Source organism: Dermochelys coriacea, chromosome 19, assembly GCF_009764565.3.
Source record: "Dermochelys coriacea isolate rDerCor1 chromosome 19, rDerCor1.pri.v4, whole genome shotgun sequence".
NCBI lineage: Eukaryota > Metazoa > Chordata > Testudines > Dermochelyidae > Dermochelys > Dermochelys coriacea.
The window spans coordinates 10,199,215-10,227,106 of record NC_050086.2 but is presented as its reverse complement, the minus strand read 5'-3'; the positions used below and the strand labels follow the sequence as shown (position 1 = coordinate 10,227,106).

Sequence of the window (27,892 nt, the reverse complement as noted above, 5' to 3'; positions counted from 1 at the left end):
GCATAGGCTTCCACTATAAATGCCTGGACTGAGTCACAATGTGCTAAATCAGGAGCAGTGGTGAAAGTGGCCTTGAGCTGTTTGAAGGCAAGGTGAGAGCTTCAGGCACCCAAACAAATTCAACACCCTTACTGAGGAAGTTTGTCATGGGGACTATTTGCACTGAGAAGCCTGGAATGAACCATTGGTAAAAATCTGTAAAGCCCAGGAAGAGCTGCAAGTCCTGGGGGGACCTGGGCACTGCGCAGCTGGAAATGGCATCCACCTTCTGGAGAATCCATCTTAATGTCCTCTGGGGAAAGGCTATAACCCAATAATTCTGCAGAGGATTGGTCAAAGGTACATTTTTCATATTCAGTTTCACATACAGCTGTGCTTCCATAGTCTTTCCAGGATGGAACAAACCCCATAACAATGCTGCTTGGGGTTCTCTGAAAACAAGGTGCGTTGTCAAGATAGATGACTATGTTGGTCCAGGATGCCTCTAAATACATCATTCTTGAAGTGTTAATGGGTTGCGGAAGCAGTGGTCAAACCAAATGGCATTACTAAAAATTCTAAGTGCACATAGAGGGGTTTGAAAAACAGACAGTCTTCCATTTATCTCCTACCCTAATGTGCACTAGGTTGTAAGCCCCTACCAGCAGTCTGTTTTGGTGAAAATTCTGGCAGACCACACTTGAGCTAGCAACTCCAAGATTAGGGGTAGGAGACACCAGTTTTGGACTCTCACTTGGTTTAGGGCACAATAGGCTATCCAGAGAGTAGCATTCCATCCTTTTTCTTAACAGTAAGAACCAGAGCTTCTGCTGGGGAGGTGGAGCACTGGATGAAGTTCTTGGCCAGGTTTTCTTGGATGTACTCGCAAAGGGCTGTCGATTCTGGCTTGGACATTACACAGATCCATCCATATAGGACCTTTGCCTCGAGTTGTAGGTCTATAGAGCAGTTGTAGTCTCAGTGCAGAGGTAGCATGTCTGCTTTTTTTTTTTTAAAATGTCTGCATAATCCTGATACTTATCAGGTAGATGGGGACTGAAGTTTGGGAGTGGTTCCTTTTGGTTAGCCACCCACCACCTGGGTTTCTCCTGATCAGCTGCATGAGCCTGGGACAGAGGGTGGGGACCATCAGTATGCAGACTCTTCATCAATGTTCAGAGGGGAAGCTGATCCTCTCCTCTCACCAGGAGATGCAAGGATTGTGCTGCACGAACCAGGTGACACCTAGAATCAGGGGGAAGCATGGAGAATGAATTACACAGAATTGTAGCACCTTGTGATGTCCCTGGAGTACGAGCTCTAGGGGTACTGTTTCCTGTATTACAGTTCTGAAGACAGGAGTGACCCATCTATCATTTCTATGAAAACTGATGTAGACTTTAATGGTAGGGGGATTTGTAGGGCTTGAGCAGCTTTAGCACCTCTGAAATTATGGCTGGCCCCGGAATCAATCAGGGCCCACTGAGGGGGAATTGGCTTGGCCCCATTTGCAATACGCAACTGTATCTGTACTTGGAAGGGGAGGACTTATATGTCCCAGATAGGGTTTCCATCAAGGGCTGAGGGGTAATTCTGGAGCAGAGCGACCAGGTGGTGTTCAGGCTGGCCCACTCTATATGGGTTCACTTGTTTCCAACTCCTTGCTGGTCGAGGTCCATGATAGGCAGGAGGTGAGGGCATGTCCTGGCACTCTGTAATAAAAGCATAAATTATTTGCCCATCACCTTCCTTCTCTTACAGGATCAAGTGTCAGTGCGCCAAGTAAACTGGCATCAGTACATGGTTGGACCCTGAGGTTTTCAGCATGGCATACAGGCAAGGTGGCGATGGCATGGTTCCCCTTCTCCTTTTGCTCACACAGCAGTTGTCAATATGGAGAGAGAGTTCAAGAAAAACATCCATCCTGGTTAGGATCTCAACATGGGTTAGCATATCCCTTACCTCCTCACTAAGTCCATACTAAAAATTGGTGCAGTTCAGGCTGCCTCGTTCCACTTGTCAGTTGCAAGTCACTGGGACTGGGCAGGGTATGAGGCAGCTGGCTCTCTCTCTTGCTGGAGCCTTTGTAGTGGAGCTTCCATTGAGTGGGTGGAATACTTGTGGGGGGGGGGGGGAAATCACAGAAAGACGTTTTAGTCAGTTAACATCAGGATGTCCTGCTTCAGCAGGGGGAAGGCCCAATTTAGCACTTTTCCAGCTAGCAAACTGATCACTATTCCCACCCTCACCTGGTCAGTGGGATACATTCCTGCTCTGCCCTGGAAAATGAGACTGCATTGGTTCAGGAACCCCCTGAACTTCTGGCGGTTCTCATCAAAACATTCATGTAGCAGTACGGTCGGACCCTGTTTGGAGGGCAGTGGCCCAACATGAACCTGCAGCATGGCCATCTCTTCCTGGGATCATGCTAGCTGCATGTCTGATTTTCTGCTAGGAGCTGTGCCACTTGGGACCACAGCACATAGTTCTTGGTGTGGAGTTGAACAAGCAACTCCTACTGATCTGGTAGCCCAGTGAGTCATGATAGACATGCCCCTTCCATATCCCTACTAAGGGGCTTCTGCAGAAGGAGTTGAAAGTGGTCTGGGGAAACTACAACAGGACCAGGGTGTAAGATATCTAACTTAGCAGTCACAGCTGGTCTGGCAGCCACAAGTCCAGGGCAGCCACAAGGCGGTAGTCAGCAAGCAGGGATCAGAGTAATTGCTAGAGCCAGGATAAAGAGGCACAAGTCAGGCTCAGAGTCAGGCTGGGGTCAGACCGGAGATCAGAAAGTGAGGTGAGGGGTAGAGTCACAGCAAGCCAGAAGTCTGCCTGGTTACCAGACAACTTCCTGGGCCACCCTCCAGGGTTAAATAGAGAGCACGGGCCAATCAGAAAGCCACAGGAGCTGTTGCCATAGTCCCTTTGGGTCTACATCCTGCAACTCCTAATCTTCACAGTGCTCCTTGGAGGTAGCTCTGCATAACTTCCCAATGGCAATGTTGGAACAGCAGCTGTCCCAGGCTCTGCAAACCTGGGTTCTAGTTCTGTGGAACCTTACACAAATAACACAACAGACCCAGAAGTGAAAGTAAGGCAGTATAGCATACCGGTAAGAAAGTGATCACCAGTACAGGTCGGTACACAGCCGACATTAAAAGCGCTTTAAGCTCCATACCAGCACGGCCGCTGATGGGGGTGGGGGGCAAAAGGGGCAGCTGCCCCGGGGCCCAGCAATTTAAAAGGGCCTGGGGCTCCTGGCAGTGGCCACAGCCTCATGCCCTTTAAATCGCAGCTGGAGCCCTGGGTGGTGCGAGCTGGGCAGCGCTGAAGGGCTGCTTGGGAGAGTCTGGCCCCAGTCCCGCCCCTTCTTCCCAAGGCCCCGCCCTTCCAGGGGCCCAGAACCACCCCCACCTTGCCCAGGAGTCCAGCCGCACTGCGTACTGATAAATCCTTTAAATTATTTTCACCCCTGAACAGATCCCCTCGTTTGCCACCAGCATACACAATAATCCCAAGCATCACTCTGACTCCTAGAATGTGTGAGTTAGTGTGAAGCAATGGGAACAACTACAAGAGGTTTTTGTTTAGAGTATCACCAGGTTCAATCATAACTGGGATTCACAGTCTTATACCATCCAATTTTTTTAAGGTTTCAGTCATTTTTAGATTATTTTGTTTGTTTGTTTTGGTCACATATTACTTTACAAATTATACCCATGCAATAGCACAGGCTTTTAGCTACTAGTTTGTTATCACTGTCACTGGAATGTTTGATAATGGATTCTGTTGAAGACAACAGATTCCTGCATTGTCAGGGAGATAGTCTGGATACATTAAATCAGTCTTTTCCATCTCTAATTTCTGATAACATGGCCATTTCCTTCCACTATAAAACCTGGAGCTACCCTCTCTATTAAAAAATATAGTCAATAAAGTCAACAACTGTAGAACCTTCTTCTTTGTCTTTCACATTGTTTTAGATATGGAACCTCTGCTGTGATAATTTCCTTGAGAAGCAGCATGGTCTAGTGACATGGTACTGGATTGGCAGTTAGCATAACAGGCTCAGACTATGCTTTTTTTGCTCTCCCATCTTTATCTTGTCTTGTCTATTTAGAAGATTGTAAACTCTCCATCTTTTACAATGCGTTTGTAGTGTTCTAGTGCCTACCACAATGTGGCCCCAAATTTCAGGTGAGACCCTCTAGGGCTAGGCAATTCTGTAATTATAGGTGAAGCTGGAAGCTACACCTATAATTAAGGTTACCTAACATTTCCATTATAAGACCCTGTTTTCAGTTGCTTATAATTTTGCCAAACTTCAACTGCTGAGGCTGAAATTTTCCATGCAAAGTGGTTGCCTCAGGCTGATTATTATTATCAATACTAAGTTTCAGTAGAAATGGTTCAGCCATTTGCAAGATCGAGGATCAGGTAAAATACACTGTTTTGCCCATGTTAAATTCTTACGGATGTTTGCTGAAAAGTTCAGCACCTCCACATTTTGAGCAGAAGGGTTGCCTTGGGGTGGAGATGTACTTTTTGCTATTCTTGTGAAAATCCACCTAAATTTGGCTGAATTAAAAGCCTCTGAAAATTGCCATTTGCACATGCTTAGCAAAGGCTTCTTAGAGACTGGCAGCAAAATTATCTGAATGTTTCATATACCCTGAGCATGGCCCATCTCCATACTTGTGGGGGACAATACTGTTCCACATGATTAAGCTTATGTTTTTTCAGTTTTCTTTATTAAAACATATAAATTATATAGAATAAAACTCTGTGATAAGACATTAAGGTTGCAAAATCAAGCACAAGATGGATGGTGCACAGAGAATAAGGCTGTTGTCTGTAGGAACTCTGCTTCACTTGCCCAGAAGTCAGATGTGTAGTGAAGAAAACAGGGGACTGAATGAAGAGAAGGGATAGTCTTATGGTTAAGGCAACTGAATATCCCACTGAGCAAGTGGATCCTATCCATGCCTCTGCCACAGAATTACTCTGGGATGTTGGACACGCACATCTCGGACATCAGGAGCCTGATTTGCAGAAGTGCTGAGCGCTGACAACTGCAACTGAAATAAAAAAGAACTGTCCTTTGAACATATAAAGTGGTGTAAAAATGCTATTATGAAAAATCGGTCCCTAGGTTTTTCAAATTTGGCAGCCAAAAATTAGTGGACACTTTTGTCCTTAATCTCTTTCTGAATTCCTCCTCTGTAAAATGAGGATAATACCTCACAGGCCTGTTGTGAAGATAAATTTAATTAACATTTGTAAAGGAGTCAGATGCTATAGTGATGAGAGCCACAAAAAGTCCATGAGGAAATTCGTAATTCTAGATTCACTGCAGGGTTTGAATTGTGTGCAATAAATTAAGTATGGGGCCCCACATTAAATCAAGAAGATAAAATAAAATATTTAATAACGACTGATTTGGTGCAATGAACAAGGCAGGGTCCTATGGAAAAAATAATATGTGACAATGTAATATATCACAAGGGGCTGAATTAAGATTGCATGACCAAAACTCAAAGAATCCCATACAAGAAAACAGTGCACTACTCCATTTCCTGCAAAATTCATCCGGGTCACAAGAGTGTAAAGAAGCATGAAATACACAGGGTGAGTAGTATGTAGGTTGACCTGGCCCGGAATGCAAGCTCAGCAAATTCTCTGTGTCAGACTGTACTTGGAGAACTAAGCAGTGATCCTTGCTCTAGTCAAATCTCTGCACGTGCAATGTCACATAAAGAATCCCACACTTCTATATAGAAGTGCTGGAAGAAAAATCTTGTTCTTGTGTAAGGTTTTCCAAACTGTCTCATAGAAAACAAAATATTAGGACTCCCTAATGAACATATAAAAGATGTGTGGAGTTTCCCATCATCATATTTTCTTGGGGCAAGTGGGGTGTGAAGGAAATTGGTGAGTGTAAGAGGATAGTCCAGTTTTAAAGACTATTTCAACAGCAAAACTTGCTTGCTTGGTATTTTTCACTTCATGTTCAGCAAAAGTAGAATTGTGTCTTGAATACTGAGAGGAGACTATTTTTATTTTAGAGATTAAAGTGAGAATCAACACAGCAAGAAAAGAAGGGGGAATTCTTTTGTTGCATTTCCCTCCACTGTGTTTTCTTATATCACTCAGAAAAGACAGTGGGATGTCCTAAGGAATCCACTTTGCCCAGTTTGAGAAACACAGTTTTAGGAGAAGACTTTCGTGCAGATCTAGTCTATGCAATAAGATCTCTGTGAAGGTATGAGATTGCGAGAAGGACAAAAGATCAATCACTATCAAAATAAAGACACAACAGTGTATGAGCAGGATCCAGAAGCTAGCAAGCCCACTGGTTATCAGCTGTCGGGAAAGGGCTTGATGTGTTGTGAACTGGCTGTGTTCATGCATGGAGGTCACACCTTAATTATTGTTTGTAACAAAAAATGGAAAATCCACTGTCCTTTATTCTGCTAATTGTAGCTGTGACCTCAGTGGTTCTAAACCTATTTACCATTGTGGAGCACATATGCAACTCTCTATGTTTTATGTGGGCCGCAGCCCACAATTTTATATATATTTATATATATGTATACACACACACACACACACACAAACACTACCTGCATGGCCCTGAGGCTGTCACATGGGCTGCAGCTGTGTGCTCATTGGACCACAGGTTGAGAAAACCACTGTCTCAAACCCGCACATCACATTTCTTACCTATCTAATTTCTGTGGAGGCATAAATGGTTTTGAGAAAGAGTGATTATCTATAGTACTAACTGCAGATTTAGAGAAACAAAAATGTACTCAATACCAAAATATATAGGGTTTATATATATACACTGCTGGTCTTACAATTTTTCAGAGGATATGCCAGAATGGAAGTAGGTGAAGACTGGAAGTAGATGAATACCAGTTTTTGCTAATCCCCAGTCCCCACTTCTCTTCTCCCACAAATAATGTTCACCAGAAGAGTGATCTTCCCACCAGGCATATGCATAAAGTCCTTTCCACCATAAGGTTATACATCACAGTTAACTCTCAGTTTTATAAATATTTTATTATTTGTATTGCAGAAGTCCCAAAACCCATAGTCAAAATCAGGGTCCCATTGTGCTAACTGCTAAACAAATACATAGGAGGGCACCATCTCTGCCTTGAAACCCCTCCCAAAATACTTGTTTCATTATTACTCATCTGTCTTTTCCTGGTAGCAGCTGTACTTCTCATAGAATTCAACTCCCACTAACAGCAATTTGACCACTGACAGAGCCCTTGATGATTGCAGAGCGGGTTGCTTCATATGGGGACAGTACTGCACCATTGTGCCTGTCACCTCATCTATATATTGTCCCTGCCTGCTCACTTCTGTCCTACTCAAGGTGGTCCAGCTGCTGTCACTGCTGTGTCTTCAGACCTTTCTTTATCCTCCTCCTAGCTGCCATTTCCAAACTCCAACTGCCAACTCTGTTCTTTCTCATTTTTTAAAAAAAGAACATCACCAGAGTCATTCTGCTACTGTTTGAAAAACAACAGAGTGAAAAAGATTATTGCTCTATTGCTGAATTCTGTAAGACCACTTATATTGTAATTCTGGTCTCTCACAGCTGCAGGTAAAAACTTGCACCCTATTTTATATTAGTATTTTTACCAAATTAAAATGTTTTCAAACAAGAAATAAATCAATGCATATTACAACCTCCATGCCTTATTCAAAATGACCAGTAGTTGCCAGTTTCTCTCTTGTATTCTCTTCAAAGGACTTGGCTCTGAGACCCATTTGGAAGTTCTCCAAATGTAGTATGTTGTGATCTACCCAGAGCCATCTCTTTCTTCTCTTTTCCAACCATGACATTTTCAGTAGGGTTTCTTGAAGCCAACCGTCCATACACCAGTTCTACACAAAACACCTCTTTCAATTTGTCTTCTGCTACAGTTAACCCAGACAACAATTTTGAATTGCTGTTTCATTGAGTTTTCTGTTAAACACATTTTGAATAGGTTCCTATGTAGCACTACCTCAATACCCTCCCCTATCCCTGGTCTTACCATATATACATGTTTTAGAGTTTGGCTGCTTAATCTCTGCATAAAGCTTTGCTTTCCATTTACTTGCCAATTTTCCTGCTTTCTTATTACCGCCATAATACTAAGCTACCAAGATGAGATACAGTCAGGCTACGCTTTCATCTCTAAACGTGTTTCCTTGCCTTTGTAACACACACTTCAAGTATTACATGTTTTTTGGGACCTGCAGCGCTTCACTCAGGTTCTTTTAGAACATCATGGAACACCTTACAGTATGACTCTCCAAGACAATGAGAATCATGTGACTAAGGCTCTCTTCCACTTTTGTTTAATATTTGCTCCAGTTCACTCAGTATTCTCAAGTAACTTTTCTTACATTTTCTTCCATAAAGCGTGTAGGTACCAGCTCTACTCTGCTGCAGCTAATTCATGTTCTCTCCTGCTTTTCCTGTTTTAACTTTATTAGCTTTGTACTTTGCAGAATTTGTCAATACCTGCAACCAAACAGATACAAGCCTTTGCCATACCTGCTTCCACCTACTTGCAAATCTGTTCCTGTACTTTTCTTGCTTTTCTTTAGGGCTTCTTTTATGTCCCTTGTAGTCTCTTTTTGAAGTTTCAGTTTTTACTATAATATTTTTGCCTTTTCAGCAGCTTTCCTGAACACTTGTTTACCCAGCCTTGGACTGGAGCTACAAGAGATCTGCCTCCGTATCATACTTCTGGCAGATAAGACTAATATTGTACTTATTCTCTCTATGACTACGCAAAAGTTACTTATCTACCTCAGTCTCATCATCTGTAAAATGGAAACAATATACTTTTTTGTAGGCAATAAGACTGTTCTCTTTCAGATATTCCGACAACATGATATGAATGAACAATAAACTAAGTCAAAACCTAAAGTTGTTTGGGACCTGCAGATTGTCCTAAAGCACTTCCCTGGTTTGTCTTGGAATGAGCTTTCCCTAATACAAAAGGACCATTTGAAGCTCTTTATGAAATTGTTCCCTGGATGATTAAGAATCCACCTTTTTCTAGATACACAAGGATTTTAATCCGCTTTGTTCTGACAGAAAAAAAAACATTAAAATGAAAGAAAATATTGCAGGGAAAAGTCTTATATCACTGAGAGTATTGTTGCTACATTTCAGATATTAACAAAGCAGGAAATAGGAGATGGTCTGAAGAGGATAGGTGTGAAAACAAATACTGGGGAAGCTAACATGATCAAGACAGTAAGGCAGAGTAGAAAGAGTCTGCAAAATCCCTGAAAGAACACAGTGGAATCAAGCAGCAACTGAGCTGAAAGAAATCAGACTTTCTCATGGAGAAATAAGTGTGGCTGGAATGGTCTAGATTAGCAGAGAGAGAGAGACTTGGAGTGTCCCAGTGGTGAGTCAAGTTAGTCTTGGAAGACCTGAAAACAGAGAGAAAGCAACATAATGTGGATATTGAATTAGTGGATGAGGCCAGAAGAGGGAGGAACAATTAGAAGATGCTCACAATGTTAGGGAAGGGAAGTTGAAAAAGCTCATTGAAATCATTGTGTTGTGGGGAGCTGAGAGGTTCACCAGAACTCCAAGTTAACTTGCTCTGTATATTGATTTCCTTGGCTCAATGGTACTATTCCCAAAACTTTATCTGCACTAGTCCTTTTCTAAAAAGCAAAAAAGAGGCATGATTTACTCACATGGTCTCCGCTCACGACTAGAAGCCAGGGAGGCTGATTTCTAATGTGAATTTCACAGATGTTCTCTGTGGCTGTGGAAAAGTTATTTAATTTCTCTATTTCTGATTCATCATCTGTAAAATGGGAACAATTACAGTTATCCTCACAGATGTGTTTGGGTAAATTAAATGTCTGTAAAGAACTTTAAATAGGTAAAATGTTATATAAGTGCTAAGATTATATATATGCTTTCTTAAAAAAATTAAAAAACCTTCTTGTGGTCTCTCCATAGGGTTACAGAAGGCTGGTGCATGCATGCTAATAGTTTACTTGATGTAGAATCCACCCCTTTACTTTAATTTCTACTCATATCAGGACATTCAGTGGAGAGCAAAGAGGGTTATCAATAACAGGATAACAATGTTAAATGGAAGACACAGAGCATTATGTTAATTGAGAGGTTATTTAGGGGTTTGGGAAGGTTGGCTGGAAAGGTTGGCTTCATTCAGAACTGCAGTTTGAATGATAATAGCAGCTCACTTTCACATTTCTACACAAGCATCCCTTGGAACATGGTAACAATTACTGTTTCTAAAAATTCACATTTCATATAGCTTTGAGAAATTAAACAAAACAAGAATCAGCTGTTTTCCCTTTTTTCTTCCTGCAAGTGTAGCTCTGATCAATGGAGGTCTATGAAGTAAGTCTGCTACCCTATAAAATAGCTTGAAATTATCCCAATTAATACTCTACCAAAGCGTTTGTGGTGTGGGGGGTTAGCAGGGGGGAAGAAAAGCAGTGACCCTGTGTTAAGAAGGAAAGAACTCAGATCAATGCACCAGTGGCTGGACAGTCTTTTCTTTGCTTATTTTCACCAACAATACTACCATCTGTACACACCACTTTCTCTGCCTCCCGCCTTTTATAGAACAGCTCACAGAGAAAATTAACCTTAGTGCTACTGACACGGTTAAAAATATTGTGGAAAGAGAAAACACCACACAACTAGTAAAATGTATGTCATTCAAGGTGGTCAAACAATGAATGCACAAAATAAATGCAAAAACTTAGTTAAACTCTGTGCTCTCAAAGTTGGAAAATTAAAAGAAAGTAACTGTTACAACTGAACAAGTCCAATAGATACTATGGAGCTGTGGGAAAATACAGACCGGATTGTATCTTGATTGGATGAAGCACTTTCACAATGGCAAACAGTTTAAAATCAAACAAAAAAGACTAAGCCTCGATGAGGGGCCTATCAAGTGTGTCCTAAAGACTTTTTATCTTGAAGTATCTTGATTTAGGTATGTTCATCTGTCTTGGTTGTAAGTAGGAAAATGGACAAATTTGCAAGATTTCATTTACATTATGGCAACAAGAATTTTAAAACATGAACAAATTTCCCTGGCCATCACAGACAATTTTTGCTAAGAGACATGTTAATTATCTATGCCCTGTACTGTATGAGGCAGAAATAATGATTCTCAGAGAACAAAAATCCTTGTTCCATCTTCCAACCTCTAGCATCAGTAAAAGCTGATACCCTAATTAAAAGAGAGATGAAGAAAAGGAACTTCCAGGGATATCTCCCTTCCTCATTTTGTTTGCTGGTGGTGAAGAACAGAGCTGGAATGGCAGAACACAAGAAGCCCTAGCAACATCTTTACAGTGGCCCAGATTTGTGTGTTGTAAGATTGGGCCCCTCTGCAAAGCCATTCAACTGGAGTCACTCACATGCTTAAAATATAATCACTATACTATATATATATGTTTTTATTAAGGTTTTGTAACAACTTATTTAAAATATATTCATTATTTTTTGTAATGTTTTATAAAAATAACACATTTCCCTTGCTTTTGTTCTCTCTTCTCAGTTACTTCCATTTTTAACGTTCACTCCACCATTGGTGTCTTTTTTCTTTATCTTTTCCAGTGTCTGCATTTGTTCAGTCTAAATTTTCTGCAGTGTTAAATAATGGCTCCGTCCCCCTTTAAATTCCCCCTCCAACCAGTTTGTGCACTCCCTCCTTCTCTTTTTTCCCTTTCACACTCCTCTCTTCCTCTTTTGCTTTCTATTCCACATGATCTCATAAAAGTCTCTCAAATTCTCCTTCCTTTTCTCTATTTCCTCATCCTCAATATTTTGTTCCAACCTCTCTATTTCTTTTCTGTATAACCCCAACAAGCATAAAACTGGAAACAAACGTAATCGTATTCTCCAAAGTTCCCTCACAAACTGAGATTTATCCAAATGAGACTTTACTTACAGTATATCTTCAGAATATGATTGTCCCTCTTCTTTCTAGCAAGCCTTGATTAGCAGTGAAATAATTAACAATGCTGATATTTAATTTGTCATTGTACTTCAGAGATAATAACCACTTTAAATTAACAGAAGTAATTCATACCTCTCTCAGAGCCATTGTTTCAGGCTGCAAGCAGACTCAGGCAAACATCCTCCTCAGGCCACATTTTTAAGTTGATTCGTGCAATCATTCTGGAGCACAAGATGATAGCCTTCAGGGAAAAAAAGGTATTGGTTTGCCAAACTGCAGTGAACTGGATCGATTCAATCCCTGACACTCAGCATCCACTCTCACTTCCCACGCACACATGGTCATCGGACCTGTCGTTCTACAGATACCCCTTTGTGACTAGCCTTCCACCCCTGCATATCTTGGAAGACAGGGAAAGTGAAATAATTGGGAAGGAGGCAAGGCACTAGTGGAAGCAAGCAGAATGGGAAGCCAACGGTTGTGATGAAATAGAAGAGATGTTGGGATGTGATGCAGATAGGTAGAGCTGCTGGGCTAAGGTTGATGACTCCCAGGAAGCCCAAAGAATTAATTGCCGTGCTGCAGGCTGCCTGTACATACATTGTGCTGCCAGCTACATGTTGAAGAGTTAGTACAACTAGCAGGACCTGGGGCAAACAGGAGCTGCTGCTCCCCGGCCACTCAACTGCTCAGAAGAGCAGCAGCATCTCATCTGGTAACATAGAAGAACCTGAAGAAGCAGTCCTATCCTATGGACCAGGGAAGAGATCATCACAATGTGGAAGTGCCCAGTTGTGTAATGGCCCACTCTGTGTCTAGCAAAGGACAGAGAAGGAGATTCCTTCTCTTCTGAGCAGTCAGGCTGCAGAGGAAAGAACGAGATATACTGCATTGTGTATAGAAAACAACATTTAAAAAAAATTCAAGGAACAATTCTCCAAATAAGGTAGAAGTCTGTCGACCCTGGTGGAGCTACTGTCTTGGTTTTCCTCCATTATGGAGATGTATTTGACATGAGATGAGTCCTTCAGCTCATCTGAGTCCAAACAGAAATTATTTTTACTATGATCCTCTTCCTGCCTCCAGTTGTACTTGTCTAGTTGATGGGAATCCTAAGTGTTTCACAAAGTACTAACTCTGGCTGTACTAGAGTCTTCAATACAAAAGCCCCCTCTCTTCTTAAAGGAAGGGTAAGATAAGACACAATCTCCTTCTCTAACAAAGAAAAAAGGCTTTGGAATTGACAGCCAAATTTGCGATGATATTTTTGATACAACCAGGTCAGACCAAGCTGATCTCCTATCACAAACATACAGAACTGGGGTTATTAGGAATTATGGGACAAAAAGTTTTGCAAATAGGCCAAATAACCTACCTTAAGCTAATAAAACAATAAGAGAAACAATTTTCCAAAAGAGGAGTACCAGTATATATCAGCATGTCAAAGGATGCAGTCAGTACCTTGTAAGCTTTCAGTAAATTTGCAAGAAATAACTCTAATAAATTCCACTGGAGAGATTTACAAATTGGGGCAAAACAATGCACAGGAGTTCTTAAAAGGCAATGAAATCAGAGAATAAAGATTTTGCTAAAGCATAAGAATCATTAAGTCATCCAAGCCCATTTACAATTACTGATGGTAAATCTGTCTAGTCCAGATGAGAAGTCTTCTTTTTCCAGAGCAAGGTTATGAATAATTTGAGTGATTAAAGCTCAAGCAGGTGTGAAAGTGACTAAGACTAGTAAGAAAGATGGGAAAGAAACCATACACACAAGAAAATAGTCAACTTTGATTCTGAAATCACAAAAATGATTTACCCTAATCAGTTTTCAATACATATAGTCTTAGTTTACATACAAACAGAAAAAAATTTAAACTCTTGGGAAAGAAAAGAAAAGAAAAGAAAAGAAAAAGAAAAGAAAAGAAAAGAAAAAACTCACCCACCCACCAAAAATTTATTTTTTACTTTTAGCTCTTTATTTCCCCCCCTTCCACCATGGATAACCTAAATTTCTAGCTGAAGTATCTGGTAAACTCCTTGCTTGGAAAAAGAATGCTAAGCTGCAAAAAGGCAAACTAAAAGGAGGGAAAAATTAATATGAAGGGCTCACTGGGCCAGGAGGCCATAAATTTTGCAGAAAGGAGAAGACGCTGAAGTAATACTTCCCAGCAACATTAAAGCGATTGCATTTGCAGAGAGATAACGGAGGGCAGGTGTTGCCAACGGTGTTGAGAATACCAGAAAAAAAATCTCAATTTTGCCCTCATTGCATTCATTATTTGTACAAAAATAAGTTAGACAGAGGGACAAGCCATCAAACCAACATCCCAATCTTTCCTACTACAGAATGAACATTTACAAGGAAAATACTTGATCAGAGTAAGACAGGGACCCAGAAGGATGGAGGACCGTGTTCTGTCATGAGCAAAATCTAGAGGACACCCACTCAGAAGCAGGTAATCCAGTATTATGGCCTACTGAACATACATTCAGTGCAAAATTAAATAAGATTAGATTATAGTCAGTGTCTTACTTCTTTTAATTATTATTCCACTCAGTAGATGTTCATAAACAGACTACCTGAGCCAAATTACAATTTCCAGAATTGATATTTCAGAGACTTTTTTCATATGATTGAAGAGTTCCTAATTTATTGCTTAAAGTTAAAAAAAAATCCTCACTTACTCCAAGGCAAACTCTCTCATTACAAAGTTTTCTCCAGCATAAAACATGTTTCTGACTTCCATGCCTATAGCATAGCTTTCCAACAATATATAGCATCCATGTTCTTAGTGTTAGATTCCCCCCCTCAAAAAGAAAAGGAGTACTTGTGGCACCTTAGAGACTAACAAATTTATTAGAGCATAAGCTTTCGTGAGCATCCGATGAAGTGAGCTGTAGCTCACGAAAGCTTATGCTCTAATAAATTTGTTAGTCTCTAAGGTGCCACAAGTACTCCTTTTCTTTTTGCGAATACAGACTAACACGGCTGCTACTCTCATTCCCCCCCTCCACTCCAAGATAGAGTAGTTCCCTTTGTTATATAAAGATTTCTCCCAATATAAAGTGATTTTTTTCAATTACAAGGCTCCATTCTCTCTGTTTTATAAAGATGACAAAACGCCATTGATACAATATTTATCCACCATATTGAAAGAAGAATTTAACATTTTAATAGAAACTTACAGAAAAATGTTAGAAAAAGGCAGAGGAAAATAAAACCTTTGGTCCTCTGGTTTAGATTTACCATTACGGTATTTCCTGTTGAGGGCTAGATATAGTTTATTTTTAAAAGTAATTTCTACAATTATAGGTATTTCTAAATCTCTGATTGCTTTGGTATCTAAGCATTGTACAAACTTAAATAGTATTGGAGTACATAATGAAAGTGGTGTTACTTCTCTTTGTTCCCTGGTGAAGTGGGGTGTATGAATTGAGGGGGTCCGTTTTTGTTTTGTTTACTAGCACTGTTCCAGGGCCTCTCATTGAAAGGCACATCTTACATTTGGACCTAAACACAGCCACGCTTGGCCTTGATCTGATTTCTTCTGGCACGGAGTTTCTTAGGCAAAATGTTCCATAGCTAGGATGTTGCCACCAAGAAGACTGGCCCCAGCAGCTGAGAATCTGATAAATAGAATTGATCTATTAATATAAATCTGGAAAACTATTTATATAGAAAAAAATCTAGTTATTTTAAAATGAAGCCTGACTCAGTAAATAATACTTTGTAGTTTTATAACACCTTTCCTCTAATGTTCTTAAAGTGCTTCACAAGTATTAATTAAGCCTCACACAATATCTCCAGAAAAAAAGTGTATATAAACTTAAAGGTACTCTAAAAACGATAGAATGTGAAATGAGTGAGCATCCACCTGTACATGACTCTTTTGCTGCAGCGTTCCTCACACACACATACAATCCACCTTGTGGTTACAGCTTACAAGTTTGTGGTATGTAGAGGGAATGGCAGAGCTGGTTAAAGATTCTCTTTTGCTTCGCATACCATGTGAACCTCTCATTAACTCATACATTACTTTCGTTAGTGCTGAAGCACTCTTCCTCAGTGTGCTTCATGACTGGTTTGAAAAAAATTCATTCACTAAAATGAGATATCAGAACCATAAATGAAAAGTCATCCTTCTGAACCGATTTCTGATTTAAAAATGGAAGGGGTTAAACTGACCTTCACTGATCCAGAAGAGGTGATGAGATAGAACTTTTTAAAAGACCAACATGGAGAATTTCAAGGGGTTATTACGAAGGGCTATCTACAAGATTATATAAAACAAAATGTTGTTCTAAAAGCATGCTGCAGCCTCCAAAACAGAACAGATCACACATTTTAAAAAACTACCATTTGTGAATAAGCAAAATGTGGGGAATCACCAGTTTTTCCTGCAGGGCTGTGGAGCTTGGATAGAGAGTTGGGGGAAGGGCAGTTGGGTTGGTGTATATGAAAACAGAGCTGGCTGCAGGGTTTCCACTTAAAAAGGGCTGTAGAGCCGGGTACTGGTTGGTAGAAGGGAGAGAACAGAATAAGCCTGAGAAAAGCCCATCAGAGCTCCTGTCCTCCCCTTTCAGTGTTAATGGAAGAGATGCAAGTCTATGGAAGCTGCGGTGGGGGATGGGGATAGTGATGATGGAGGGGGTGGGGAGAAGCAGAGCAAGGCCTGAGAATCAGCAGCAGCTCTTGCCCTACTCTCCTTTCAACATTAACAGGAGGATGTGAAGCTTGCTTAGCTGGGAATGGGACGAGGGAAGCAGGGCAAGAGCATAGTTTAGTTTTTGTCCTCTCTCCTCAGGGTTAACGGGAGGCCATGAAGCCTGTGTACCTGGGAAGGGGCAGGGTGTTGAGGGGAAAGCAAGACCTTAGAAGGATCACAATTTCTTTCCCTCCTCTCCCTGCAGGGTTAATGGAAGGGTGTGAAGCCCCTTGTGAACGGGCAGCTTTAGGATTTGTGGGGTCCCGCGTGAAGTAAACTACGCAGGGGCCTCAAGCAAACTTCCACAAACATCGCGGTACGTTTGGGTTGGTTGTAGCTTTGCTTATCCGGTTAAGGAAACTAAACCAGTAAGTTACTCCGTGTCGGGGAGGAACAGTCAGCGGGGTGGGGTAGTGGTGAATCGGGGTCCTTATCTCTGGAAGACAGGAGACTTTGGTTCCCAAGTTCATTTTTGAGGGCAGAAGGCAGTTCCTGCAGAAAGGCGGGAGCGGGGGGGGTCCACCAAAGAACAAAAACAACTTGCCCTGCGTGGCTGCACTCTTGGGCCGCGTCCAAGGCCACCCTTGATGGTGTGACTTGAATTGGGGGGGGGAAAGCGCAGAACTGCCATGTCTTCTCACCCTGCAGGATTCATGGGGGCAAGGGGACGTCATTCAGGTGGGGGTGGTTACCGCAGCCGGCAGCCCCACTTTTTTAGTCACCGTATTTTGTTGCCCCAAATCTCCAGAGCGGCCGGGGCTTTACAAAGCATCACCAGCACCAATCCCACCCCTGTCCGGCTTTGTCTGCCCCACTGGTGTCTCCCCCGGGCCTGCCCTTCCTGCACCCCCAGCTGACCCCCCCCCCGTGTCCCAGAGCCCAGCAACCCTAAGGCGCCGGCCCCACAGCCCTTGTTCCCCTTTGCCTCCCCCTGTCTCTGAGGGGGGCGCTCGCTGCTGTGGGGAAGGAGCAGCCCCCGCCCCTGGGGATCCCGAGGCCCCTGCCCGGCTCGGGTGAAGCTGGGGCAGGAGCCCCTGAGCCCGAGGGGCGGGGTGGAGCGTCGCTCTGCGCGGGCAGGGCCCCTCGGGCGGGAATCAGAGGTGGGAAGCCCCCGACGGTGGGGAGAGATGAGGGGCGGAGGCCCCCGGAGGCGGAGGCTGTTCCCGGCCCCGTCCGCGCCGGGTTTTCCCGCTCACTTCCCTCCCTCGCCGAGAGAGCACCCGGGTGCCTTCCACTCTCTTCGCCTTCGGATCCCTCCGCCCCGGCCGGGCCTCCTTCCCGCCCCCCCCCACCTCACAGTCCTCCCTCCCCCAACTCTCACTTTAGCCCCAGGCTGGGCCAGCTCCTTTTTAGTTCGGTCCCCCCCGGCCGGGTGCGTCCCAGGCTGGGGGAAGTCTGGTTTGGGGCGGGACGGGGACTATTTGACGTTACTGCCACGGTCTCCGCGGAGGCGGGGGAGTTGAGCCTACGCGGTGAAACGTCTCCTCTCAGCGCTGCTTCCTGGAAACTCCCGGTTTGGGGGGGCGGAGGAGGGCGTCCCAGCCCCGGCAGAGGAGCCGAGCGAGCCCCCAGCTGGGGGGGGGGGAGTCCCCTGAGCCCGAGGGGAATGGGGCACACGCGGCCCAGCCCGCTGGAGGGGCGCCCCCAAAGCAGGAGGGGCGCAGCCCCCCCTTACTGTATATGAGGGCGAAAGGAGAACCCCAGCCAGATTAGGGTGGGGGGGGGAGACGTTTAGTGCCCCCCATGCAGTACACAGGGAGAGCAAAGCCAGTGGCGGGGGGGGGACAGAGACCCCCCCCCCATGCTCATCACCATGGCGGGAGCCAGCCAGGATTGGGAGAGACAGCAGCTCTAATGCCCCATACTTGGGGGGTAGGGAGGGAAAGCCTGCTGGGGGGGGGGGGACAGTGGGACAGAGAGTCCTTCAGTCCCAGCCTAGACGAGGGGAGCAGGGGATGAGGGAAAACCTGGGTGACCAGGGGGTCCCCTGAGCCTCTCTACCCCGCACCCCCCTTACAGTATAGTCAGGGGGCGCAGAGCCCCTCAGTGCCTCCACCCCCATCATGCTGTATGGGAGGTGGAACAGGCTGCAGCAGCACAGAGTTAATGGTAGAGAAACTGAGAAGGGGGGGGGGAGGGGGGAGGGGAGGCAGAGTTTGTAAATGGAAACACTGGCATATAAGCATTTAGCACAATCAAGCTGAAAAGCTCCCACTGCAAAGGGCTGAAAACAAAAAATCTCCCTTTGCTGCCCCCTGGCAGTCAGCACCTGCCATTCCTCTCAGCAAAAAGAAAGAAAATCTATATATACACCCAGAGCCCAGAACACAGTTAAGTTTCTGCCTACTTGCAACTGTGTGCACAAGATACTGTGTGCACGCATTCTTAGAGTACCAGTCAGGGGTTGGCCCAAGGTCACATGAATTTTGGTACTAGACCCGTTTATATATGTCCCTTTCTCACTTGAACCTCAACAGGGTCCCACTTGCACTTAAGGATCTCCCCACTTTACGTGTCAAAACCAGAAACTCTCACCCATGTGTCTTCCCTTCTATGATGAAAGTCAAACAGTGACACCCATCACATTTATAGGTAGCCTTCCTCACTTTGAATACAATGGATTCCCCTCTTCCACACAGATGAATTGCACCCTTTCCCTCTAACCCCAAACAGTAACACTCTCCTTGAGATGCTAAAATATTAAGACTAGCGTCTACATTGGTTATGAAGTATGGTTATTCTGCCAACAGTCCAAAAATAAAGATCTGACTTGCTCAAAGTTCTCCAGCTCATTGCCTTTTATAAGTCACTTTCTCCAGAGAAGCTAACTCCCACAGCTCACTGCACCACTCCTTTAAAAATGGAGCTGTTGATCATTTCCAGTGTTGCAATGCCATTTTCCCAACCATTAAAGAAACATTTTCTTCATTGAAACTCCGAGATTCAGCAATTTTGGGATTGCACCAATAAAAAAAAACAGATAAAAGGTAATGGATTACTTGGAAGAGTAAGGCTATATCAACACTACACAGCTTTTAGCGACATGGCTGTGTTGCTACAGCTGTACCGCTAAAAGTCGTGCAGCGTAGCCGCTGTTTGTAGGCTCTCCTGCTGACAAAAGCTTCCACCCACAACAACTGGCATTTGTGTTGTTGGTAGGAGAGCACTTTTGGGGGCTGGGGGTTTAGCACCTCTGAAAGACAAAAGTTTTGTCGTTCAATTGCCAGTGTAGACATAGCCTAAGATTAATTCTTGCAAGTCGATCCTCCCAAAACCTATGTGACCAACGATTTCCAAAAGACTTGTATGATGCTCAACATCCTCAACAAGCACCCATTTCCTTAACGCTAATGCTGTGCATTTTTATGAGGTCCAATATAATCTAAATGTAAGTTTTTGTTATACGAGTTGGTGGTGAAAATGTAATGAGACTCAATTGTACTAGAACTGCTGATCTATTTGAAGTTACTGGCCCACAAATCTTTTTGTGGTTCTAATTTGACCTCCCATGAGGGAGGAAAGGAAGGTTGGAAGCTGGTCTCATAGAGGACCCTACGTCTTTACAAAATGGTGATGCAGGTAATCTCAGGAGCTGCTATCAAGGCCAAGCCAGAAATGTCCTGAAACAGGTTATATACAGTGTAGTTGTAGCTGTGTCAGTCCCAGGATACCTCACAGTGGGGAGGTAATATCTTTTATTGGAACAACTTCTGTCGGTGAGAGACACAAGCTTTTGAAGTTCGGGATATATGCCATAACACACTTAAAACCACCTTCACCAAATAAGGACACTCCACCAAAGTATACTGACAGGTTTCAGAGTAGCAGCCATGTTAGTCTGTATTCACAAAAAGAAAAGGAGTACTTGTGGCACCTTAGAGACTAACAAATTTATTTGAGCATAAGCTTTTGTGAGCTACAGCTCACTTCATCGGATGCATTCGGTGGAAAATACACTAGCTCACGAAAGCTTATGCTCAAATAAATTTGTTAGTCTCTAAGGTGCCACAAGTACTCCTTTTCTCTTTCCACCAAAGTAGTAGATTGCATCATGGAGGAGGCCACCCAAATACCCCGAGAAAAGCTTCAGTACAGAAGAAAAACCCCCTCTGACTGCACGTCCCTAGATGTCACCTAGCACCCCATATTAGAACCCATATGGGATATCATCAAACCACCACAACCCATACTCAATAGGGACCGCATCCCAAAAATTTTTTTTCCTGATCCCCCACTTCCGGCCTTCAAACAACCCCCCAACCTCTCCAAGCCCATCATCAGAAGCAAACTCCCACAGACCAGGACCCACCAACTCAAAGCAGCACTAGACTCTGCCAGAACAACAGATGCAAAACATGCAGATATATTTCCATTGCTACACTGATCAACACCCCCCACAACACACCTTTCAAGATCCATGGATCCTACACATGCCTATCACAACACGTAGTATACCTCATCAAGTGCACTAAATGCCCCCAACAACAATTATCTGCGTGAAACAGAACAATCACTAAGCTCTCGAATTAGTTTACATAGGAAAATGATAAAAGACAAAACCATCCTATCACCTGTGGGTGATCACTTTTCAGAAAGCGATCATTTTATATCTGATCTAGCAGTCATCCTCCTCAAAGGAAACCTGCTCAATACTTTCAAAAGACTAGCCTGGGAGTTTAAATTCATTACTCTGCTACACAAAAAGAACATAGGCTGAACAGAGACAATTTTGCAACAATCTGTACCACACTGTGAATATTCCACCCCCCTGAGCGACATAAGTTACATTGACATAAGCTTTAGTGTGCACAGCGCTTTGTCGGAGGGAAAGCTTCTCCCATAGCTTCTCCCGACATAGCTTATGCTGCTCGCGGGGGGTGGTGGGTGGGGTTATGCCAACGGGAGAGCTGTCTCCCATCGGCATAGAGCGTCTTTGCCACACGTGCTGCAACAGCACAGCTGTACCGGTACAGTAAGTGTAGACATGCCCAGAGACCCCTATCCATTAGCATGACAGGGAGCAAATGTATCAAATAGTTTTAATAAATGCACACAGATTCAGTAAAACAGAATGATTTATTAGACCAGTGGCTCCATCATTTCAACCACACTCCCAAATCCACATGTTTAAAAACCTTTGTGAACTTTGTAATGAGAAAAGTTTAGTGCACATTTCTTAAAACAATATTATTATTTGTATTACAGTAGCACCAAGGGGCAAATGAGTAATTCCAAAATACATAAGGTTTCTAAACCATCTTATGCAGTAGTTGTCTGTAACACATTAAGAAAAGGACTCAGTTTTAAATAACAATATTTTCAAAATTTTGTATCAAAATAAATGTACTTTAGGACAGATATTGTGCACCACGTTCACTGATAATTTTTTACAGCCAAGTTACGAATTCCTGAAAATAAGGGTTTTATAACTGAATTTCTGACAGACCCTTAAAGAGTGACACTAAAAGCAACACTATAATGATATATTATTATCCCCATCACAACCTTATTTAGTCCACTGCAGAGTGAGAACCCAAGCTGGTGTCCCCCAGCCTCCATGACATGCAAGTTCTTGCTAATGCTTCTGGTTTATCTCTTCGCACCTCCGTTGCCCTTACATTACATGGTCTCCATTCCGTGATCTGGGCTGAGCATCTGACTCTCATTTTTTTTCAAACTATCAGCCTTCTGCTGCTTTCCTTTTATCATGAAAATATTAAAAGATAAAAGCTTATACACCAATAGTTGATCATCTGTACACATAGCTTCTTTGGAGAAAGCTAGCAACTAAAAACATCCTACCCAAAGAACTTTGGCTAAGGAACCTAATTTGATTTTGCTCAGGGCCTTTCTTCCCCAATCTTATAAACAAACAGGTAGAGGGGAAAACTACCAAATAACTACTATCAAGAAGCCACTGATGCACCAGGTCCTGGTGCTGATTCTCTTGGAATAATTGTAATTTGCTGTTTAAATAGCAGGAGACAGGAAAATAATATTACTCTATCTGCATGCCATGTTACAGTAATTTTTCCTGAATGATTTCAATTCTAGGGTCTATGAGGGGATAAAGGCCCAGATTTTGAAAGGTTTTTAGGTGTTGCTGCACTCAGCATTGCAATGTCTATCTCATTTAAGAGCCTAAATCTCATTTTCAAAAGGGGTTTAGGCACTTGGGATTTAGGCTCCTAAGTGTCTAAATTCCTTTTGAAAAAGAGATTCAGGCTTCTACATGAGTTAGACATAGCAACACTGATTGCAGTGACACCTAAATACTTTTAAAAGGGACAAAGTGTCTGTCAATGAGGAATTTATAGAATATCCTTGTCCAGGGTTGGAATCCTTTTCTTTGCCAACTGAACAATTCACATTTAGCAGTGGGATGTCCCATTGCAGAGAGAAGTTTTTCACAAGGTTAAAAATAAAAATAAAAAAATCAAGCATAGCTAAATAAATAATTTTTTAAATCCAAACTACACTGGAAATATAGATGTAGGAGAAGAGAGAGAAGGCCCATAGCTTGTTGAATTTATGAACCCTGAATTTACATAACTCCTTTTAATCTTAAATTCTGTTTTTGTGTCCTGCAGCCTGTGTGTATGTCATGGTTTGTCACCTTGATTTTACAAATCTCCACTTTCAATTAATATTTCTGGTGCCTCCTGAAAACTTCATACATTTCAGGGTCCTACTGTACTTCCAAGAATTTTGATAAACGAATTCTCTTCATAATGGATATTTAAAGTACACTATTCGGAAAAGTGATTAAAAATGGCACTCTGGGGTTCCATGCTTATTGGTTATCAAATTATTCTCGATAACATTTTCTCAATTTACAACTTTTTCTTCCCGTCACTGCCAGGCCTGCAGGTGCAACCTATGATCTGCAAATCCAGCAGTGTTTTCTGGCTTGCATGACATCACCAATAAATAAAGATTCTGTAATTGAACTTAATTAACAATTCTGTTGATAATGAGTGGCCCAGAATAGAGACCAGCTCCCTTTCCCATAGGCACTGTAGAGCTAATGCAACTAACAGGAATAGAATAAAGTCTAGTTTGGTAAAGAGAATGAAGTGATTGAAATATCTGTTTGATTTTGTAATTTGCCAGTACCTCCAGCTAATGTGCTTTCCATGAAAATGTAGGCCATTACTAGTTTACCAGTGGTATCTTAAAGGAGAGTACATGGCTTAACCATATTATTTCTTGCTAGTTGTATACAGAGTTGAACTGACTAGCCAAATTTGGGGCAAAAAGGGAATTCCATTAACTTGGGTCCAACCGTAATTGCCTTGTACACTGAGGTTCTTTCATTTTTGCACCTTTCACAAGAGTACTGACAGCTTTCCCCTACAATTGCAGGGGAAGCACATCAGTCTTTTCCATCTATATTTTGCTTCTTTGTTAAAGAGAACTCTAAATATTTATAGGTCTTTTGTGGGGAAAAATAAGCTCCTCTATATCATCTATAGAGATGATAAAGAAGTAAATATGGACAGGAGTGGCTAATCAGATCCTGTAATAACTCTTCAGGTGACATCAAGTTACCCTTTCTACAGGTTTGTTCAAAGTCAACCTAGAGTCTGCAACTTTAGGATATAATTTGAATAAATGTTAATCCAAATGTTCAATAACTAGAAGGTGATGAAAGTGAATAATAGAACAATAGAGAGAAGCATAATGCAACAGATAAAAAAAAGGTTTCAGAGTAGCAGCCGTGTTAGTCTGTATTTGCAAAAAGAAAAGGAGTACTTGTGGCACCTTAGAGACTAACAAATTTATTTGAGCATAAGCTTAAGATAAAAAAAAGACTGCATTGCATAGAAGTGTTAGCAAGTGGAACAAGTGAGGGTACAATGTGAGATCTAGTACACATGTGAGTGTGCAACCATGCACAAGTCCCTTTGTGTGTGTTTAAAAGAGAAAGATTGTGAAAGGACTGAAGCTTTTCCACACACGTTTAAGGCAATATATGGTTATGCATTTATGATTTGTTGAGCATGTAATTATCCAGCACAGTATGTACATGGTATAAAATGAGCATGACTGTGAGTCGGACAGTAAGAAGGGGAGAAAATGTCTGCATGTGGATGGATAGGTTTGTCTGTTTATGTTGTTGATTGCTTCAGAGATACAAATGGTGAATGCAATGCAGGGTCAAGCCTTACCTGGGAAGAGAAGGAGAAAAATCCTGGCTTTTGTGCTACTACCAATTACGGTCTACTTGCTTACTATGAAGTGAGATCCACAGCACCTAGCCATATCTCATATCTCTTGGTAGACTGGACGATAGAAGATAAAAGTTTTAGAGTTTCACAGCTCTCAGAGTTGTGGGTGTTAGGTTTCTCACTAAGTGTCCTTGCTGTAAATGAAAGGTAAATTATTCTCTCTCTCTCTCTCTCTGTTTTTAGTTCCCTTTTTCTCTTCATGCTTTAATCATTTTGACACCAGGCTGTACAAAAGTAATTTAAAATTAACATGATTGACAGTTGGTAGATAGAAGGGCCCAGTTCAGAACTCCACCTCCTTCTCAGGACTACTGAAAGAGCTCTTCTGATTGGCTGCAGGACCAGAAGCAGCTGACAGGGTCATAGGAAAAACATAGCAAACAATTAATTTGCTAATTTAGTTTTCTGTTTAATTTGAAACCAGAAAATTGTCAGTCACTCATCATCCTATGAACTTAGCTGTATGGTTTCATTGCAGTGGCTGCAGCTCTTGCTAACCAAGAGGGGACATGTTTGAAAGACAGGGAACTGTTCTGTGGAGGTATCCAATGCCATTTAATAGTCCTGGGAGAAGTTGTTAGCATTTGAGTTCTGTAGCGCTGTTTTTTAATGTCACGTTTATTAAACACACACATACAGTAACAGTCTCACATTTAGACTGGGAAATATGTAATATACACACATGTATACCAGCCTTATAAAATTGTTGTGGAAACTTACTGGTCTAGGCTCAAAATTTACTAGTCCATCATTAGCATGATAATAAAAACCAAGTTTTATTTATTTATAAATAACTTGTCTTGGACAATCAGAATACTCACAAGGCTAACTGGTACATACTAGTTAGGAGGTTTGCGAAACATAATGGCCCTGGGAGTCTTGTGGTTTGTCAGGGCTAATATCCATTGATGGAAGAGGAAATTCAATTTTCTCCTATTCAGCTGTGAATGGGAGTATGTAATTTTGAATCAATTTAGGGGGGAGGGCTTCTTGAATTTGTAAGTGTTCTATGATAAATTCTGTATATACGTTTGAGGTAATAAACTGAATTGTAACAATATTTTTATTTGTGAATATGTTATTTATGCTTTGTCTGAGTGCACCTGCTTACAGAAAGAAAGTGTCATTTGTATTCAAACTGAGAAGTCATCTCAGCCGTAATGTAAATTAATTTAATCTCAGACTGTAGCTTTTGTGGAGTGCCTTGATGAGGATCTGATTTTGCTTAGAGGAAAAAAAAGTTGTAAACATACATTTAACAAATGAGTTCTTTGCCACAAAGGGAAGCCTTTGTGGCAAGTTTGCAAATGAGACTAAACTGGGAGGAGTGGTAGATACGCTGGAGGGTAGGGATAGGATACAGAGGGACCTAGACAAATAAGAGGATTGGGCCAAAAGAAATCTGATGACGTTCAACAAGGACAAGTGCAGAGTCCTGCACCTAGGAGGGAAGAATCCCATGCACAACTACAGACTAGGGACCGAATGGCTTGGCAGCAGTTCTGCAGAAAAGGACCTATGGGTTACAGTGGATGAGAAGCTGGATATGAGTCAACAGTGTGCACTTGTTGCCAAGAAGGCTAGCAGAATTTTGGGCTGTATAAGTAGGGGCATTGCCAGCAGATCAAAGGATGTGATCATTCCCCTCTATTCAACATTGGTGAGGCCTCATCTGGAGTACTGTGTTCAGTTTTGGGCCCCGCACTACAAGAAGGATGTGGAAAAATTAGAAAGAGTCCAGCAGAAGGCAACAAAAATGATTAGGGGGCTAGAGCACATGATTTATGAGGAGAGGCTGAGGGAACTGGGACTGTTTAGTCTGCAGAAGAGAAGAATGAGGGGGGATTTGATAGCTGTTTTCAACTGCCTGAAAGGGGGTTTCAAAGAGGATGGATCTAGACTGTTCTCAGTGGTAGCAGATGACAGAATGAGGAGTAATGGTCTCAAGTTGCAGTGGGGGAGGTTTAGGTTGGATGTTAGGAAAAACTTTTTCACTAGGAGGGTGGTGAAGCACTGGAATAGGTTACCTAGGGAGGTGGTGGAATCTCCTTCCTTAGAAGTTTTTAAGGTCAGGCTTGACAAAGTCCTGGCTGGGATGATTTAGTTGGGGATTGGTCCTGCTTTGAGAAGGGGGTTGGACTAGATGACCTCCTGAGGTCCCTTCCAACCCTGATATTCTATAAACCAGGATTGGGTTAGGACATCACCACACACTAAAAGCAATGGACAGTTGCAATTAAGAAGTGCTATCAATCCCAGCCTTTTATATTGCAGTAAAATAGAGGGGTAGATTTGCAGGTAACTGCTTGGGGATTCCACATGAACTCAGCAACTCATGGAGTGATCCAGTCTTTGCAGCTGGTGATACCTGACTGTCCAGTTACTGTTTAGGTTTTCCATAAATCATAAAGCCAATCTTACAAGCTAGTAGTGCCATTCTTAACATTATCACCCTTGTACCTAGGCCTACACAGTGTGTGTGTGGGGGGAGAAGAGTGTCCCACCCTTTGTACCCAAGTATGTGTGAGATAACTAGATCAGCCTACAATTTATCAGGTACATGCAAGCAAGCGGCCCCAAACCATCAAAAGGCAGAGGGGAAAGTAGGATGAATTTACTTCAGATGGTCCTCTTGTCAGAGAGAGAGGTGGGAAGCTGTCTTCACTTCCAGTCCTGCTGCCCAAGAGGGAGACAGGGTCACTGCATGAATTGCAGGCTTGTATGGTACAAATGACCCCAGTCACCATTTACTTTGCGCTTACAGTGAGCTGGGCTGATGGCAACTGCATCTCAACAATAAGGGCCTTATCCTGCACCAGCAATATTGATGGAATGTTTGCTACTGACTTCAGTGGACACAGGATTGGACCCTACCATTAGGCTAAGACCATAGCTGTGATAATGAGCATCCTGCTACAAAGCAGGGGAGGATTGCACCTCATTTAAAGATCAGAGTCAGTCCAAAGTGGGTGCACAGTTCCACAAACGTT

At 42.5% G+C, this 27,892-nt stretch overlaps 1 long non-coding RNA gene across 1 annotated transcript in view; it reads right to left on the bottom strand.

Moving 5' to 3' along the window:
* The window catches only part of LOC119845426, a 34,207-nt gene extending 6,610 nt beyond the window's left edge, over window positions 1-27,597 (bottom strand). The window contains exons 1-2 of the long non-coding RNA XR_006278244.1: window positions 27,521-27,597; window positions 12,096-12,204 (exon numbers count right to left, since the gene is read on the bottom strand). This is a non-coding gene — a long non-coding RNA (uncharacterized LOC119845426). The remainder of the gene's footprint in view (window positions 1-12,095; window positions 12,205-27,520) is intronic.
* Between the last annotated feature and the right edge of the window lie 295 nt (window positions 27,598-27,892).